This window comes from Acromyrmex echinatior, chromosome 4 (genome assembly GCF_024713525.1).
Source record: "Acromyrmex echinatior isolate Ae372 chromosome 4, ASM2471352v2, whole genome shotgun sequence".
In the NCBI taxonomy this organism is placed as follows: Eukaryota; Metazoa; Arthropoda; class Insecta; order Hymenoptera; family Formicidae; genus Acromyrmex; species Acromyrmex echinatior.
In genome coordinates this window covers 16,937,883-16,954,783 of record NC_141855.1, presented here as the reverse complement: position 1 = coordinate 16,954,783, position 16,901 = coordinate 16,937,883, and the positions used below count along the sequence as shown (strand labels likewise).

General features: G+C 25.0%; 1 protein-coding gene and 1 long non-coding RNA gene across 4 annotated transcripts in view; one reads left to right on the top strand and one right to left on the bottom strand.

Moving 5' to 3' along the window:
• Positions 1-16,901, top strand: part of LOC105145546 (octopamine receptor beta-3R) — a 73,311-nt gene that overhangs the window by 37,772 nt on the left and 18,638 nt on the right. The gene's annotated exons all lie outside the window — the stretch shown is intronic.
• On the bottom strand, positions 7,473-15,684 carry LOC147910047 (uncharacterized). The gene is made up of 3 exons (XR_015544799.1): positions 13,568-15,684; positions 12,667-12,766; positions 7,473-8,398 (listed from the first exon to the last, which is right to left on the bottom strand). It is a non-coding gene; the product is annotated as an uncharacterized LOC147910047 (long non-coding RNA).

Here is a 16,901-nt window from a genome sequence, read left to right as displayed (position 1 = left end):
ATATTTCTATTATATATATTTTATATATATTTCTATTACTTTTGTTATTAGGTTTTGTTATAATTACAAAATAATTACAAAATATTAATATTTTTTATTATATAACTCAATTCGGTAAAATTTCAATAATAACGTAGCTTTATAATAACTTCATAATTAGCTAGACATAATAGCTTCATAATTAGCTAAATAATAACTTCATCCATTGATTTCTTATTCTACTGTTACAATTTCTCTTTAATACAAGAAGTCGTAAAAGGAGATTTTTATCTGTTTAAACTTTCGGGATTGTTCTTGTCAGGCGGAAAAACCACGTTTTGTTTTTCATTCATTTGAGAATTTTAGTATCATAAACTAAGTATAAGTTTCTTTATAAAGAGAAGAACGAACATTTTAAAGTGATTCGCGGATTGAGTCTCACATGACAATTCGTTGATAACTTCCAACTGTAATAAACATTCCTTTACTGTTCGTTCTTGCAAGAAAAGATGAATTCCTCTGCGTCAGAGGAAAATAATACGAATAAAACAAATCACTTATGTGAAGTAACTTTTCGTGCTTTCAGCGTGTTTTTCTATAATAAATAATGCTTTATTCATCTTTCAAAATTAAAGAACACGCGAGAAAAAAAATTCTATTTCTGTTATACGCTTTACAATAAAATCTAAAATTGGATCTAACAATATTCAAATAGTATTCTGTTGAAGAGGAATAATAACAATTCATGTTTAATATAAATGTTTAAAATTTAGTAATATTTATTAATGTCTTGTAAAACTAAATATTTCTATAAATTCTTAACTTAATTTTATAAAAATTAAGATATGTTCTGAAATAAATTTGTAATGCAAACGCTATATCTGTGATACAGATTGCGTACGTAATCGATAATGCGCATAAACAGCCGTCCTGTAGAACGTCCTAATTTGCATTATGACATCATTTTATCGAATTAATTAGTGCCGTTACATCGCGCATCGCCGCACTGCTTCAAAGTGCAACCGACAAAGTCAAACATTAAACTATGCTTGCGATACGCCACCTTTTGAACATTTTCACTATATGTACGTCACAGACTTTTGCTCTTATCATCATCAAACTGATGATAATTATAATTAAATTAAAGTAATAATAAATAAAATAAATAAATTATTATATATTGTATAATTTCTTAATTTGATGACTATTTACTTCTCTAAAGTATTTTTATAAACTAACAGCCTTTGTGCATTGTAACTTTATATTATATGTTAATATTTAAAAAAATTAATATATATTTTAAATTAAGATTAGCAATGTAAACTTTAATCGCGAGCATATTAAAAATTTTAAGCATGACCGTATATGTGAATACATCAAATACGATAAAGAAAACCAAGATTGGTCAAATTTTGGATGTTACAAATAATGTATTATATATATTCTTTTATTCAATTTAAATCAATTTATTCTAGATATAATTGCAAACCGATAACATTCGGTTTCAACACAATCATTCTGAAACGCTATTAATTCCTCCTAAATTAAATTAGAAAGAAAAAAAGAAAATAAGTAAGAAATTTATTACGAAAAATATTATTAAAATATTAAATTTATCTTAATTTTGTATCGAATTAAATTTTTTGAAAACAAAAAAATGTAAGTGTAAAATTCTTTTCAGTTTTATATATATATATATATATATATATATATATATATACCATTCACAAAATATATTTAACATAAAAATTGTTTCAATTAAAGAAAATGTTAGCAAAAAATTTCATTTGTAAAATAGAATTAATTTATCTTTGAGACAATGCTATCGGATGTAATTCGATAATTGTTTACATGCGTTGCAAGCGGAAGTGATGATCGAATTATTGCCACCAGCAGCTCGTATTCGTATTAAATAAACAAATAAACATGAAATTCAGCCGTCATTATTGAGATGCGGGACGCGAATATGTCGTTAATTAGCAGCTAAATTACTGCGCAATCCAGATATTTTGGTTGTGAAATACAGATAAATTCATAAAATTGCATTTTGATAATTTAATGAAATATTTATGTATATTTTTCTCTCTCCCTTTCTCCTCTCTTCTCTTCTTCTCTCCTCCTCTCTCTTGCTCATACACTCAATAGAAGCAGTATTTGGGATTATAGAAAAAATAGTATATTAAAAAAGTGGATTATATATAAATATAAATTTATAAATGTCTGATTGTTGATGTATGTTTAATATTTTCTTGGAGAAAACTTGCAAATCGTATATTAGTAATAATTAAGATATTATATAAATATATTACGCGACGTTCCTTTACAATTACATCACATTGAGTAAAAAAATAATGCGATGTTGACTATATTGCATTAGTATTACAAAGTCTCCTATCGAGGAGAATGTGCTTTTAAAACGTGAAAAAGCTTCATCCGGTTTACGAGAAAAACGAAGATAGAAAAGCTAGAAAAGATAGAAATGTAATTGTGGAGTATGTGAATTTTTGCTGATTAACAGAATACAATTAAAACAAAGAAAAAAATTCTCTCTCTCTCTCTCTCTCTCTCTCTCTGAATTAGTAAAAAATATTCTAATTTTCAATTTTTCTTTATTAGAGATTTAAGTGAACATTTTTAGTGAAAAGAAATCGAATTATTGAATTAAATATTGTGTTTAAATAAATTCAAATTTTTAATCGTTACTTTAAATAAAATTTTTTATTTAAAACACTTACGTTATAAAAATTTAAAAAACAAAAACTTAATTACAAAAGTAAATTTTTAATTCTTAAACAAGTTGGATCCTTTATATAAAGATTAATAAGTATAACAAAATTTTAAAAATTAAGTTTATTGTATCCAATCTATTTTAAATATGTTCAGAATCATATAATAAAATGAAAAAAATACTATATTTTAAAATATTTAACGTTATAATAAATATATTGTATAAACAAGTCAATTAAAATACAATTATAGATTAATTTTAGGATTTTATTACAACAGAATAAAAATCAGAGAATAAGAGAAAAATATGAAATAAACAATAACGTTATGCAATTAAAATTTATTAATTAATAATTAATTTTAATAATATGTTCATTTAAGTGTCATAATTTTAGAATTTTACTATCAATCACGTTCTAATATCCAGCTTATGTGCTTTATACTTTTTAACAATTCCATCTCTTGCCAATGATCTTAATAGGCAATGATCTCTTAGGCGCTAAAAAAAAACATAAACTTATTTAAATTGCTTTATAATAATAAAAATATAATAAAAAAATCTTATTACTTTGTAAAACTAATGGCAAGTACTTAAATTATTAGAGTTGTTAATTTAATAGTTGTTCAAACTATATTTTTCTCTAAATGTATTTTTCTACAATAATCTATACAAAATTTATAAATTTATGCGATCTAAATTTAATTTATATTAAAAATGATTGAATTTCAAAATTTTAAAAATGTAATTTTCATAATACAATATAAAAAAGAAAGAAAAAAGATGCGTGTAAAAACATAAAATCGAGTATCAAAAATTACAAACATTTGTACAAAAACATAATAATAGAAAATTTTCAAGAAAATTGAAATATTACTAATTGAGATGTTAACATAATAAAACTAAACTTATATGTGTGTGTGTGTGTGTGTGTGTGTGTGTGTGTGTGTGTGTGTGTGTGTGTGTGTAGTGTGTGTGTGTGTGTGTGTAGTGTGTGTGTGTGTGTAGTGTGTGTGTGTGTGTGTGTGTGTATGTGTGTATATAGAAGCAATATTTAATATCAGTCACTTATAGATAAAGATTTTGCAGCAATTATTATTTCCATTAACGCAACATTGCGATCATCACAACGATGGTAATTGCTTTTAGAGTCTTCATACTTTTCTCCTTTCTATCAGTCTTTCTACTTTTTCGATTTAAATTAAAGAAGCTACTATAGGTATTGCTAAAATTCAGACTAAAGACGATGCTTTCTATTAATTCAAAAGCATATGATTTTAAATCAAGTAACAGATACAAGTAGACATGATATTATGCGTATTATATACATATATACATATGATATATATATATATATATATATCAAAGGATTATTTAAATAAAATAAATTATTATTATCATTTCAGTTTATCATAATTCGAATACACCATTGCATCCAAGGATGAACATAAAAAATATAGTCTTTTTATAATAAATATAAGTTCTGACGAAATGTATATGATAACATGTCCGCTTATACACATATATATATCTAAATATTTATTTTTTTCAATTCGTGTGGATTATCAAACAAAAGATAAAAAATAGATAATAATAATAGCTTTGATAAAATGATAGTTCTTTTTAAATATACGAAAAATATACAAAAAATATAAACTTTTTTGTCGCATAAAATTTTTATCAAGCATTTATAATTTTAGTAATTGTATGTAGCGCATTGTGATAGAAGTTTTTTAAATATTTTTTAGAATCTTTTTTAGAAAATTTTTTTTAGAAAAAATCTGTATTATAAAACAACACATTTCGTAATGCCATTGAAACGTCAAACGAAAGATTTGCATATGAATGAGTTTGAAATTGATTAGATTGTAGAATTATATATAAAATTTAATCGTGGAAGAAAAAAATTACAGATTTAAAGAAATTTTAAGAATTAAATTTATTATATCAATTTATTCAGAATGTATTTAGAATATTATAATAAAGTGAAAAAATGACTTTTAGTAATATTTTTAAATATCTACAAAATCATATTACCTTATAAAAAACGTATTACAAAATGAGTCAATTAAGATGAACAAGTGTATCAATCTTAGGATTGTAATCTCATTACGATAGAATAGAACTTGGGGGATATGGGAAAGATAATGAAATTAAAAATAACACACATACATATATATATATATATATATATATATATAAATTATACACACACATATATAATACCATTAAAATTTATAATATGTATAATTAATTTCAATTTTATTTTAATGATACATTTACTTTCTTTCGGTACTATTATTTTATAATTTCAAAATCATCCAGAGGAACTCAGTATCAGTGCGCAACTCGCTCTGATGAAGTAAACAGCAATGTTCACGAAACATTGGCATTAGCAATGGATGAAAACACGACGATATCTACAAACCTTCCGGTATCTTTGAATTTCAAAATCAATCGCGTTCCTATATTCAGTTTTATTTTATTTTTTTTTTTGCTTTCCATAAATTTTGCATCGAAAATAATACATTAATTAATTTAAAAAATATATATATAAACGTATATACAAATTCTATCATAATAAAAATATTTATTTGATTAAAATAATGTTACAATCATTGCAATATTCTGTATATAATCATATATTGTTGTTATTTCTTTTAATAATTATTTTATACAAGATTTATAAATTCATTCTAAATTTAACATGGAACTTCTATATCTTTAAAATTTTAAAAATAATGTAATTTTTATAATATAAATATAAAGAGGAAAGAAAAAAAGATACATATAGAAACATAATTTAAAATCGAGTATCAGAAATTACGAATATATACAAAATGTAATACAATATTATTTAAAGAAAGATGGAATTTATTAAAGTGAGACACCAATATATTAAAACTAAATTTACAAAGGAATGTTCCAAATTACAAAAAAGTAATTTAAAAAAAACTAATGTTAGCAGTCGAAAAATTATGTTTGAAATTTAAAATGTTCCTTTATAAATTTAGTTTCATTATATTGATATCTCATTTTAAATTCCTTTGTTAGAAGTAAACCTATAATATCAATCACTTATGAGTAAAATGAGTATGAACAAATATTTCTAAGAAATATTTGAGAGATTTCTATTGCGCGCACGCGCGTACAATAGTCCAGGTGTTGTCTATTTACGTTTCTATTTAATGTCATTAATTAGTCATTCTTATGACAAATGTGTTTAAAATGACATTCGACCATCATAAAAATGACGTGGATTTGTTACAGATACATAACGTTAAATCGACGTCCAAAATACGTTTTTTTCGTATTATTGACGATAGCAAGGTGTCGTCTATTTAACATCATTATAATTATAGTTATTCATATGAATAATGGAGCAAATAGAACAGCAGCTTCAAAAATTCACCGAGTTTGATTACAGTATCATCTCTCTTTGCCGGCGTATATGGACACAATTTTATGCAGGCGCGGGTATCTTCCCAAGTAATTTCTCATTTTCTCATTCTTCGTGGACGGAACTTACGTCACGTATACAAAGTGGCTATTTCGGTATCATAGTTCTGCAATTTTCATTCCAACTCGCGAGAATATGTCGGTTTTCATCTACTATGAAGATCAAGCGTAACGTCAAGTCCGAGAAAATTTAAAAAAGTGCCAGCTTATCAACTCTTTTACTTGGTGATGCACTATATATGATACATAACGTCAATTAGCGCTACAGTCTGTGCATGAAAGCTTTTCATCATTTCCTTCGTTTCCGTTTTACATACAACGTATTGCACACACGACAATATTGCTCACAGCGTATTGCACATAACGCATTGCACACAGTACATTGCACATATTAGGTGTTGGAATTAATTCGTAGCATTTTACAAGTGATGGGAAGTACTTTCATTAATGTATTTTTTAATGCTCATGTGAAATAAATAACATTCTTTCATTAAAAAACGCTACGAATTAATTCCAACACCTAATATAATATTAATAAATGAAATTAATATAGTTACATAACAATAGAGAACGTCTTTTAAATGTCAGCCTTTCTCAAAAATAAAAATGTGTATTTTACTAACAATATTTTAATTTATTATATCGAGTTTAAGAGATATCAATTTTATCATATAAATCTTCAATTTTTCAAATAATTTTTCGGCAATTTAGTTAATTTTATTTATAATTCCAAATTTTAATACCTTTATCTCATTTTCAATACAATTTTGCAAACAATATAATCGATATCGATTCGATCCATTATCATTTCTTGTTGGGATATGTCCAAATAACGTTTATAAAAAATGCATTTTACATCTTAACAATGTTCATTTGGACATCTAAAGGTGATACATTGTACGTCCAAAAGATATCCGCCAAACGTCATCGAGACATTTTTTATATATCGTCTGGACGTTGGAACGTCCGAATAAGACGTGCTATGGACGTCTACAGGACGTCCATATGTTGTGTTATATAAAACATTGCTCTAGCAAATAATATAATTATAATGAAAATTTCGCAACCAATGAAAAATTTTTGCAAAAAAATTTTTTTAAATACGAAGAAATTTTTCCCCGACCCAATATATCACAATTTAAATTTATTGTTTACATTTAATGTATATACACAGATTGGATATTGCTCATAATAGTTTTTACTTGAAAAAAATTGTATTTATTATCAATGATTTAAAGTAGTATTATCGGCTTACGATCAATGTGAAAAGTAAGGTTTAATGAAAACGGTTTGAAAAAAATAAACAACATTATGCATGATGTTTTATTGTTATACAACATATTGATTCTAATTTAATAATTACGATAATTACAGAGACATTGTAGAGTTATAAATGTACAGATAATTATTTCATATACAATATTTGCATAAAGTTAAAATTATATAATTAATGATATTAATATTTTCGGCAAATAATTTTTTTATGCGCTCTTCTTACATTGTTTAATCTTATCTATCACCCCTTTCTTTATAACACATAATAGCTGACAGATGTAATATTTGCTCTCGGGTAGATAGGGTGCTATCTTCTTACATTCTGTAATTTAAAAAAAAAAAAATAGAAAGTTATAAGATTTAATTCAAAATTTCATAAAATCTCTTATATTTGTTTTTAAAAATGAACTGTATTAAAAAAAATATATGTATGTATATATATAGATTACCGTTAAAGCATTGCACAACGCAATCCACACAAAATTCCTGATCCTTTTCATCCATAATAGACAGGCAATATGCTTTACCTTTAGATCTGTCTACCATATCATTTTTCATCTAAAAATAATGTATATTATTATACTATTAAACAGTACAATTTAAAATTGAAAAATTTATTTTCTTATTTAATTTAAAATTTACTTCCTTTATGCTAATTAAAATACATTATAAGAATTGCTATTAAATTATTAACATTACATTAAATACGATAAATTTTTTATGGATATTATAGTACAATATGTAGAAAGCACAATATATAAAAATTTTTTATAAAATAAGAAAATTAAGTTAATTTAAGAATATAGATAAAGATTGTAATCACCGCACACATATATATATATGCATATGTTTATGTATGTGTGTGTGTTTTTATTTCTATATAATTTCTGTTTTTAATACATACCACACCAACTCTTCGCAATATACACTTCCATACTTCAAGATCTATTATGGCAGCTTCTGTAATATAAATTACATATTTATTAATATTATTTTAAATGTATTTGTTCTCACAATTAAATTCACGAATAACACTTAAATTTCAATATAACTCTAATATAACTATGTTTTAATCAATATTAATTTCTATGAAAATTTATTCATTCCTGTATTTATGTTAGCAGTATTTTAATTCTCGGAGATGTCATATTCTTGGAATACTTCAATTATAATATCATTCAAAATATTGTTGATAATTTCTATCAATTTGTTATTATTTTTTATGAATCTTTTAAAAATCTTAGAATTTTCATAATTTTTTCATTGTTTTCCTGTATTGGAAGTTTTTAAAATAATTTCATATTAATATTTACTCATTTAAAGTATTATTTATAGATAAAGTAATAGAAAAATAAGGGACTAATTATTTTGTCTCACTTTAAATATTGTAAAGCATAAATAAATTCGTTTTGATTCTATTTACATATTACATAAATGTATGTAATTTAATGTTTAAAAAGCCATTGCTTTATATTAAATGTAAAAATTTTAAATTTTAATAAAATTAAATTAATTTGCTAACTTTTAACAATAGGGACAATTTTTTTTTTTAATTAGTAGAAACTGGAGTTGTTACAAGGAATAAATTGTTATAATTAATTCTTCTAGTTGTCATAGAAAGCATCATTTTTGTAAACAGTATATATAATCCTTGTGACGCATTCTGCTATTCCACTTAGTTTCGCTATAATTGAACTGTAGAAAACGTTAAGTTTACGTGATTTTCATTGTTGGAATTAAATACTTTTGTGCTAATGCTTTGTTTTGTTGAAAGCCTGTCCAATTTGAGCTTCAAAGCAAAACACCAAATTATCGAAGCAAAAAATTCAATGTGGATAAGATTTCGGGGACTGTAATTTGTTGGTACGCATCTGAGTGACATTTATCAATTTTACAGTCTCTGAAATCTTACACTGAATTTCTTACGTTGATGGCTTTGCCTTTGGGCTAAAATTGGACAAGCTTTATTGGATACATAAATTGAAGATATTTTATCTTTTTTTTTGTATATATTTTTCATATATGTACGTTTATAAAATTATAAAAGCACATTTTATTTGAATTGATATATATATACTTGTTTTTTGTCTTTATTTTCTCGAATCAAAACTGGCGAATAACAAATTATTACATCTCGATTATGTTAAAATGTTACGATGTAATAATTTACTCCATACTCCATACTCCCTTGTAAAAATCGTTTTTGTTTCTTTCTACAGAATTGTGCGATCTTACAAAAGAAAAACAGATAGAGAATTTGTAAGAACATATAATACAACAACCACAAAAGAAATTTAATTAGAGATAGTTCTCTGTCTCTTACAAAAGCAAAGATACGAATAACATTAATTTGATAATATTGCAACGCTGTGTAAAAAAGCAAAAACTAAAAAATTTATTTCTATGGTTAAATTGGTAGGGAATGCAGGTATCGATTTAGAATTAAAACTTGAAAATATTGTTGAGTGCAGCAAAATATATTACGGTTTATCAACCATAAATATAAAGTTACTCGCATATGAATATGTGTATGGGTTTCTAAAATTAATCATCCTAAAAATTATTTAGGATAAATTATAATGTGCATCTGAAAATTGGCTCTTAGTTTTTTAAAAAGATATATTAAATTTTCTTCGAATTTCTGAAGTAACAAGCTTGTCTAGAGCAATGAGCTTTAATTCTTACAATGTCTTTCTTTATGATAGAAGAGACCGAGATCAGTTGGCTATAGGGGTAAGTAGAATAATCGAGGCTACATTAAAAACAAAACACGCGAGACACGCGTAAACGTGTCTGAGCGCGCAGCAGCAACTACCGCTCAGTTCACTGTAACATCTTGTTGCAAATACATCTATGATAGAAGTTATGCCACAATTTTAAAAAATCGCACCTAAGTAAATATTTTTATTTTTAAAGTTTTTGTTTTACAATCGTATATGATTGTCTGAGATATGTGATTTTTCCTTAGATAGTAAGTGTAGTTCTTACTTAATAAAGTCCAACAGATTTTTTTTGTTTATATATCTTTGTTATCGTTTATTATTAATGTTTTTAAAAAATAAACGGATGGAGATAGTAGATTAACCACAGCATGGAACTATGTGATTCATTTAGTGATGACTCTTATAGTACTTACTCAAAATTTTATTCCTTTAAAGAGATTTGTGAGAAATATTATAAGTTTAGTTCCCTTATGTTTCCCTTATGTATGTCAATTTCGAAAACTAGACTCATTTGACGTGTTTTTGTACGAAATAAATAAATTTTGCAAAAAGAAGCATTGTTTTGTCCTGCGAAGTGAATGTTTGTGTTTAAAATATATTTTTATAAAAGTTTTATTAATATGTCAAAGATGTAACTTAAAATACCTTAACCTTTATTTTAATAATCTTAGTCAAATTACCCCGATCCCAGAAGTTGAATCAGATGGAATGCATTAGAAAAATGCATTTTTCGTATTAATTATCAGTTTCCCTTTATTATTAAAATATTATTAGGTATCAAATGTATGTAGTAACTGGTGTAGAATTCATTTTTTCGATAAGTCTCTTATTTTCATCTATAAAAATTCGAAACTGAAAAATGAGTCCCAATCTATTAGTCCCGATCTCCTTTATCTTTCAACAGCACAACTTCAAATATCAAGTATGGAATGTAGACAAAACAAGAATGAATAAATTCAAAAACCAATCAATATGATTGCAGAGAAAAGAAAAAAATAAATAGGAAGAATATCTGCTGCAGAAGAAAGAACAACTGTGACTACTGAAATAGCAGCCAACGCGATTAGTAATTTTCTTCATTCACTTTTTATTTTTCTTTGTGTTATCTTTAAGCGATCAATCAAGGTTCAATTGGAAGCATTTGTGCTGCTCATCCTAGTGGATGGATTACAGAACACTTTTTTATAATTTATGGAACACATCCATAAACATGTTTCATTTTCTACCAAATCCCCTATATTGGTTTTAGATAACCACCTATCAATAGCAGTGCTAGATTTTTGTAAAACAAAAATATATAATTCTTTTACACATCATTTCCACTACATACCACCTCTAACTTCTATAGCAAGAAAAAATGAAAAAGGCCTACTGAGACGAAATTTATTATTTCAATAAATTCCGCTTAAAAAGTAATTAAAGAAAGAAGAAATAAATATAAAGAAAGTATAAGAAAAACTTATCGAAGAAAAGCAAAAAATTCTTAGAAATAAAAAAAAACAAGTGAAGCAAAGTCAGAAAATGACTATTGGAGTAGACTAGATAACGATTGGATTCAGTACATCCAGTACACAACATTGTTTCATCCAGTACTCACATTTGTTGCAGAGAAAACGGTTCATATTATGTTTGCTTTAATTGCGCGCGCACACGTGTGTATGTTCATTTAAAATAAAATTATTTGAAAATGACTTTTAATATTTCTATAGTTAAAAGTACTTAGCTAAATTATTGAGTATTAGTAAATAAAACTTACAAAGTTATATTCTAAAATCTGGTTACATTATTTTTAATTGATTATAATTAATTATCTAATACAATATATTAATGCACATTTAATGAATTAGTATTTTTTACTTAAAATTAGACTTTAATTGATTATTAATTTAATAAATTAATAATTTGAGGTCAAAAAAATTTCTTTTCTTTTAATTGATTAACAGATATTCAATAATTGATTTCAGAAAAATTTTTTAAATTTTAATTTTGTATTCTAAAATAAATATTCCACGTAAAATGTTTTACGTTTGATTTCATAATTCGATCATTGTAATCGTAATTGATATGCTCTTACGCGTAAATATTTGAGAAAATATTATAAATATAACAATTTGTCTTATGCTCAATGATAATAATTCGCCTTACAATGGTGCAAGTTGTTACAATTTATCTATTAACGGAAAATTTTGATTTTTAATGTTTAATGATGTTGACACAAGTTAGAAAAAAGTTTATTACCTATAGTTATAAATATACTTGAATCAGTGCATAGGTATCTTGATAATGTATACATTATTCCGGAAAAATTCAAATAAAAAATTATAACAGCTACTCACGGTCTTCTCTATGTTAACTATAAAACTAATGACAATTTTGATTAATAAAATTTGAATTAGAAGTAGTTTTTAGAAATTAATCTTTTTCTTAAATTTTGTTTGTCAAATGCTACCAATTTTTTATAATAACTTAATATTCAATGTTAAATGTTTAATATTTCATACTTACCCTTTGTACTTTGACATGCTATTTCGTCCGAACAGCATTCCAAATAGCGACAATAATCGTTATATCCTTCTGGTACTTCTGTATAGGTAGCATAAGCTACCTAACATAAAAAAAAAATAATCGTATTTATGTAAATATTTTATATATATAAGTACTTTAATTTGAAAATTGTTAAATATGCATAACATAATTTTTTTTAGCTATAATAAATATTTAATGTGTGTATTTAAATAAATCATAACATAATATTCATACTTATTAAAATATATCTATTTTTCCAGACAATTTTAATTAAACTTGTTTAATATTCTTCATCAGAAATTCTTAAAGTATAAATCAATTTTCAGTAAAACGCAATAATTTTGAAATACTTTATTTCATATAATGTAAGTAAAAACTTACATACGCGTATTACAATTTATATGTACACAATGTACATATATGTGTGTGTGTGTGTGTGTGTGTGTGTGTGTGTGTGTGTGTATAAAGTTGAATTTTTGGAATAAGGATAGAAATCAAAACCAAATATAGAAATAAATTACAATTATCAAACTATTTAAACCTAACAATTCGCATCACTGCCGATATGAAAATCAACAGAAATAGTACAACAATATCGTTCTTTACACATATTTCATTAGATATTTCAGAAAAGATTTATAAAATTATGTTTAATAAAAATTTTAAAAAAGAAAGAAAAAATTAAGAAAGAAAAATCTGATGTAAATAATATGATATAAATAAATATAGACATATATAATTTATTCTCCCTCCCGCTTTCTCATATGTATGAACTAGATGCATCGCGGATATTAAAAAGTTTTAAAAAGTGGATCGCAATCTATACAAATTTGGGAAACTTTGCTCTATGTATTTAAGAATAGATATAATTTATACTTACGGCTAGCAGGCACATGAAAAGTATGGAAATCTTCATTTTTTAAAATTTTCTAATGGTAAGACGTGTATAGAAGTTACGAGAGTCTCTTTTGTAGTGCATGGAGAATATCTTGACAATATATATATTCTCAATAATGCACTTACAAAGTGATTGTTAATCGTTTACACTCATATTTATTGCACATATCATACACGACATGCGCATATTACACACAAATACATTACACATATGACCATGTTATGTCAAAACGTTGCACATAAAATAATAAAATATCACCATAGTAACATTTTGATCTTTATTGATCACATTAATAAAATATAATAAATTTATTGTAAAGTGTATAACATAATAAATTTAAAACTACGTCAAAAAAAGAGATTATATATTCCGATATATAAAAATAAGCAATTTTCAAGAAAGCGTAACGTCATCAAAATTAATCATAATGAGATGATCCAAAAAGGATTTTAAAGCTTTCGTATATAATAATTTTGTAAGAAATCAGTCAGATTATTATGTAAAATAACGATCTAAAAACAAAAATTTTTAATTTTAAAAGAAACTTCAAGCTTTAAAAGAGACTTCAAGTTTGGATTCAAGTATTTCCTCTTTTTTTAATTAGTAAAAATTATGTTAATTTTCAATGTTTCAATTTTAACATAGTGATTCATGTCTGAAAAATTAAAAAAAAATGAATTATAAATCAAATATTCTGTTTGACAAAATTAAATTTGTAATTGTTACTTTGAATAAAATCCTTTCCTCAAAAGTATTTTGCTATTTACAGTTCCACAATAAAAATTTAATTTTGAAACGAAGACGTAATTAAGAAAATATGTTTTTAATTCTTACATAAATTGAATTTTTTTACAAAGAATTAGAAATTTAAAGAAAGGACCTTGCATAATTGAATTTCGGTCAAATTGGCTGAAGTTGATTTTTGGAAATACTGACCTTTTGTGAATATTTACCTTTATTTTCAACAAGTACGATTCCTATGTCATTATTTGTAATTATATGTTTAAGTATATATGTATATATGTTTAAGTAAAAAAAAGATAAGGATAATATTCACTTGATTGCTTCTTACAAAAAAGCTATAAAGATATCAAAATGGATAATTTGATTTTAGAAATTTAAGCACCCCGATTTGTGAGAGGCGAGGATATTCACAATAATCAAGTACTCTGATTCGAGGAAAGCAATTAAGCCAATATTAACTTTATAATTTTTTATTTAGAAATATAAATAGAAAATCCAAATAATGACGTAGGAATGCACTGTATTCGTAACGGTCAAAAGCTAGATTTTTAATACTTAAATAATTCAATCTGAATTGCAATATATATACTTGCATATGTACCATATTTATAATCATTTGAACTACGCACCGAAATATCTGAATAAGCTACAAGTAATAAAATTTTCTAGAATCTTTTCACTTCGATATAAAATATTTTTGTTGAATTATATATTTATTTACTTTATGCTGTTCTGCAAGATGTAAATATGTAATGCGATAATTTTTCAAAAGCTTTGCCATATGTACCATTGGCTTCAACTCCGATAGAATTATTTGGCATTATAAAGCAACATTACAAAGATTGAGTCAATATGTTTCATAATTTGTTTTACATACAGGTGTGCCAATTTACGTTGCACTCTGATTTTATATTTAAAATTATGGAAAAACTGAAAAGATATTATGAAAAGCTAAGAAAGGAAATAATATAAATAAAACTGATGTAGAAAAATGTACAAACATTTAAAACGACGTAATATTATTAATAATGTAATCACTATTATTTAAATTATGCAATTTACAAAAGAAAATCGTAAAAATTTCATTTTTCGTATAATTCGTTTTTAGTTGATTTCGTATAGAAACAAGTCACAAATATACGAATTATGCATTTATACTTTTTTAAACTAAGAGATCATGATTTTATTAGTATTAATGAAGTGCAATAAGTTAGTTTCTGAGAAATAAGGGGATCATTTTAGGAGACTTATGTCGGTATCAACGACTTTCCTCTACATCAAAGATAATAAATTTCCTAATGCGCTAAAACAAATTGTTATTATTATTTATGTTTATCATTACTTGAATATGTCAAACGCGCCATTCCATTCAAGGATGAACATAAAATTTGATTTTTTTAATAATAAATACAAATTGTGACGAATTATATGTGAAAATATGTCCGCTTATACATACATATAAATATTTATCAAAATTTTTATCAAAGTTCGTGTGGTTAAACAGCGAAGTAGATAATAATGTAGTTTTATACGTTGATATTTTTTTTGAATTCACGATTAAAGAATATGCAAGTGACATTAACTCTTTTGAAATAAAATTTTTTATTAAGCAGTTATAAATTCAATAGCTATATGTATATGTATAATAAAATAAAAGTCTTTTAAATATTTCTAAGAATCAAAAATTTTCATTATAATAGCACATCATTTCGTAATACAATTGAAACGAAAAACAAGTTTGGAATAATATATAAATAGATTTGAAGTTGATTAGATTGCAGAATTATATGTAAGGTAGAGTGGGGCTATTTGAGTATAGGGATAAGTTGGAAATGTTAAATATCTCAATAACCGTAGAGTTTATACTACTTGAGGGGGAATGGCCTATCCAAGTAATGAGTGGAAAGTGTGAACAAGATCTAAGAGACAGAAGATGTATTTCTGTCCTGCTCAGTAACTTTTCTTTTTTCTGCGCATATGCCAAAAGAGAATAGAAGAGGATAAAAATTTTTGTCGTAGATTTTGCTCACAGCTCGATGTCCGTATTCTTCCTCCAGTAGTATAATGTCGACTCTATGTTGATTAAGACGTGTACATACGGATATGTGGATGCTTGCTTCAGATAGCACGAAGACGCAGACTACTACTCTGAGTATATTAGTCTCCGCTCGATTCTCGAGAAATAAGAGAGCTTTGCCAATTTTGTACTAAAAGTAAAGTCATTAGGTGAATATTCTTTTTGGTCTACATAGTAAACACTTTTAAAAAATCGAATGTACTCTTTTGTCATAAGTCATTAGTATATCTTTTAATTTCAATGTCAAAGTTATTTTATTTATCTTTTTGTAGTTATACAATAATATTTCAGTTGCCAAGTGTCCCAACTAACCTCGCTTATACACTGAAATATTTAAACGCTCTTCTTTCGGTAATTGATGTGTTTAACTTCCTCTTTGATGTTGAAAATTAGGTTTATTCAAATATTAAAATAGATTACGATTATTAAACTCTTAGCGTCTAGTAATTCGCATCAATGCTGATTATCAAAACTATAGTCAACATCAGAAATAGT